General features: G+C 42.8%; 1 non-coding gene across 1 annotated transcript; it reads left to right on the forward strand.

The window, feature by feature from the left end:
• Positions 1–1104: 1104 nt before the first annotated feature.
• LOC140321252 (U2 spliceosomal RNA) lies at positions 1105–1288 on the forward strand. The gene has a single exon (XR_011918872.1). It is a non-coding gene; the product is annotated as a U2 spliceosomal RNA (small nuclear RNA).
• The last annotated feature ends 2806 nt before the right edge of the window (positions 1289–4094 follow it).

The following is a 4094-nucleotide window of genomic DNA, read 5'->3' on the forward strand; positions in this document are numbered from 1 at the left end:
GAGGTGGGTCATAATTATGACCAATGTACTGTAGGGAAGAGGTGTAACCTTTGCTTAAGTACTCAACATGTGTATGTGAATTGTCCGCAAAGGAAGGATAAGAGTGGGTTTGGGCAGGAAATAAGAGGTGAGTTGGAGGAAAAGATGGAGGTGAGTGAGGAAACAGGAACTAAAAAGAAACAACATACACCTGTAGCATCAAAAGAAGTGAAAAGGAAGAAAGTAGAGGAGAAAAAGATAGGAGTACAAGGTACAAGTCAAAAGAAAAAACCTAGTCAGGAACCTAAGAAAAAGAAAGAGGTGATACAAGAGACAGAACCTGAATGGGTTTCAGAGGAAGAGGAGGAGTCAGATGAAGAGGAAAGAGAAGACCCTAGGTATGATAAGGTAGCTGGTAAGAGAGCTCATAAAATGATAATGGAAGGTGGTCCTCCAAGTAAAATGGAACTAGAATGGTTGAGAAATGTTATAGTGGTAAGACGGGAGAAACAAGGGAGAGAAAAGTTATTACAAATAGAGATTGGAATTAAAAATGTTACTAAAGGGAAACAGGGTATTTTGGGTAAGGTTTTTGGAATACCAGAATGGCTAGACAAGGCTTTCCACACCAAAAAAGGGGTGGATGATTTACTTTGGACCATTTTAATTGAACTTTGCATGATAAAGGCGCCAAAAGAAAAAATGGATTTCTTTTATGAAGGTAAATTCTGGGTTGAGAAAGAATAAAATATTAATATAAGGGTTTTCAGATAAGATGATATGAATTGGTTTTTTTTATATATAAATAGGATCAAACAATGTAAATTTTTGATGGAGTTTGGGGTTGGAAAATAGGTTTTTTTTCTAATTGATTACAGATATGTAAATGGAAATTATTTGAGCTTTGGGTTTTGTTCGGTAATATTATTTTTTGTATCAAAACCTGGTAGTACCAATTTTGGCAGATTTGTGTTATTGAATGGAAAATTATGTTTAAGGGTGATGTAAACCGTATTTATGTTAAAACTGTAAAATTTCTAATGTCAATTTGGTAAAAAATGAAATTTTTAAATGATGAAACATGTGAAGTTTACCCATTGGCTGAGCTAAGGGTGCTTCATAAAGATAGTTTTCTAATAAAAATTAAAGAAAAAAATCTGTTCTTATCAGTTTAATATCTGATACGTCCCCGATCTGGGGACCATATATTAAATGGATTTTTCGAACTGGGAGATGGAAGTAGAGCTTGCTCGGTCCACTCCACGCATCGCCCTGGTATTGCAGTGCTTCCAGGAGCGGTGCAACTCTCTAATACAGTATTCCAAAAACAGAACAAGACAAAATCCTCCTCCTCAGGACGGAAGAAATGGCAAGAAATGGCTGCAAATGGCAAGAAATGGCTGCAAATGCCAGAGTCAGAGTCAGGTGTCAGTCACATCTGACTGGCAAACCTGTGGCCTAGGGGGATTTGGGATCCACCTCAGAGGAATGCTTCAGGCAGCAGGCAAGCCCTCCCTCCCCTGCTTGCCTGAAGCAGAAGCAGAAGCAGAAGCAGAAAGCCCAGCTTTAAGCCCACCAAGGCTCTTCTTCTGCTCCTGGGAGCGGCGGCGGTGCCCGGCCGGACTGGCGTTTGGAGGCGGGGACATGCAAAACAGGCAGGTGCTGAGGCGGGCACCTGCCAGCCGGGTGTGCCCGGGCATCTGGCCTCTCCTCTCACTACGACCGGCCCACACTGGGGCCAAGGGGCCGGCCCCGCTTGGGGCCCTTAATGGGTTATCGCTTCTCGGCCTTTTGGCTAAACTCAAGGACTCCTTGGGTGCAGCCAGAGGGTTAGCCAGTAGAGGACCAGCCGCCTTGGCCTTGGTGTGTTTCCTTCGGGTACACACCTTGCTGCTTTTGGGGTAGGCACTCCTTGAACACGCCAGAGAACGATCGCCTCACTGATTTATCGGTGGAGGTTTTTGGAGCGAGTTAGGTGGCATATGCGGATATGCAAATTTGGATGTCGATTTTGCATTAAGTGGTCGAATGCAAATATAGGCGAGCATGGTCGAAACCATGAGGAAGCCGGAGGAAATGATGGCAGGAATGCCTGAGATTTCAGCAGGAAGTAACTTGGAAGATGACGACAGAGTTCCAGATTATGCTAAAATTTTGAATGCTGTAAGAGTGTTCTTTAGAAGGAAAGGTGAAGTGGATCAACTGGTGTATCTTGTGGAGAAAATCTTACAGGACCTGAGTGGTATACAGGTAAGGGAGATTGTGGCAATTTATGAATTTCCAAAGAGATCGGTTTTTGACGTGGTTTTTTCATCTGAGGTAATTCTGAGAGACTTTCTGGCTGGATGGGAGAAAAAGAAAGACGATGAAAGAGCAAAAGGAATTAAAATTGTGGGACACCATGATGAAGAATCCATTGTGGTGGTGAGACTTTTCTCCCCTTATATACCTGTAGAGGAGATAATGAGCTTTTTAAAAAGGTTTTGTGTAACCGGGAAAAGTCTGGGTAAAATCTTGAATCGCTGTGGAATATGGTCCGGTAAATGGAGATTTTCGGTTAAATTCAAAAAAGGAGAAAGACCCCCAGCGAAGTTTAAGCTGGGGAAGGTAAACGGGGAATGTTTTTTTTCTGGAATGGGGGTATTTTGCAAAAATTGCAAAATGTACGGCCATAAGAAGGAAGAATGCCAAAAAATAGTATGTACAGGCCTCTCCTCTCACTACGACCGGCCCACACTGGGGCCAAGGGGCCGGCCCCGCTTGGGGCCCTTAATGGGTTATCGCTTCTCGGCCTTTTGGCTGCGATCTGGGGAACTGGTTTGCAGTCAAGAGGTTAGCAAGTAGGAGACCAGCCGCCTCGGCCTGTGCATGTTCCCAAGGGTTCATGCACTGCTGCTATTGGGGTAGACGCTCTCCGAAAGCGCAGAGTGCGATCGCCTTGCCAACTTGTTGGTGAAGGTAAGAGGCAAGCATGGCAGAGCCCATGAAGGAGCCTGGAGGAGATGAAAGCGTTCCCTTTTACGCACGCATAGAAAATGCGGTGCGGTTTATCTTTGAAAAGAAAGAAGACATGGATTTCTTGGTCGTGTTGGCAGAGAAAATTCTTGGAGGAATTTTTGGAATTCAGAAGAAAGAAATTGTCGTCATTTATGAATTTCCGCAGAGGGCAACATATGATGTAGTCTTCAGCTCTGAAGTCGTCTACAAAGATTTCTTGGTGAATTGGAGGAAGAAGGAGCAAATGATGAGAGATATTAAGATGATACCACACATGGAGGAAGAAGTTACATTAGTGGTAAGGATGTTTTCCCCCTTTTTCCCAGTTGAAGATATTCTGAGTTTCCTTAATTTGTATTGTGAGAAGGGGAGTGTCAAAGGAAAAATTATGAATAAATTAGGGATCTGGACTGGGAAGTGGAGGTTTGGTGTAAAATTCAAAGGAGATGTGAGACCACCGGCAAGATTTAGATTGGGGAAAATAAATGGAGAAATATATTTCCCGGGAATGGGTGTTTTCTGTCGGAACTGCAAAGGATATGGACACTCAAGAGAAGATTGCAAATTGCAAGCATGTTCCATGTGTGGGTCCTTAGATCATCTGGCTATAAAATGTTCTATTGGAAGAAGATGTAATCTTTGTAATGGGACTGATCATTTGTATGTTAACTGTAGGAAGAGGAAAGGAATTGCAAGTTCAGGCTTATCGGAAGAAGATATTCCTAATTATTCTAACAGTGAGCAGAAAAAGAAATCAGTTGAAAAAGAAGATGTGACGGTGGAAGCTTTTCAGGCTTTAGAGAAACTGGTGGAAGAACAAAGGCAAAAAGAAGTGCAGCCTATGGAAGTACAAGAAGAGACCCAAGTAATATCACAGGTGAAGTTGGGAAAAGAGGAAGATAAAAAAGTGGTTTCTGGTGCTGGAACAGATGAAAAGCTAAGGAAAGAAGAGGGGGAAGAAAGTGGTGTACAAAGGAAAACATGTTCTGAACCCTTAATTTCACCCAAAAAGGAATCGCGTGGAAGACGAGCTGAAAGGTTGTTGAGAGGGGAAGTACTGCCAGAAGAAGAAGATTTAAGGTTGATGTATAGACACTTCAATGCTATGGTGCAGTTAC

The sequence above is a fragment of the Pyxicephalus adspersus genome, unplaced genomic scaffold (genome assembly GCF_032062135.1).
Source record: "Pyxicephalus adspersus unplaced genomic scaffold, UCB_Pads_2.0 Sca1677, whole genome shotgun sequence".
Classification (NCBI taxonomy): domain Eukaryota; kingdom Metazoa; phylum Chordata; class Amphibia; order Anura; family Pyxicephalidae; genus Pyxicephalus; species Pyxicephalus adspersus.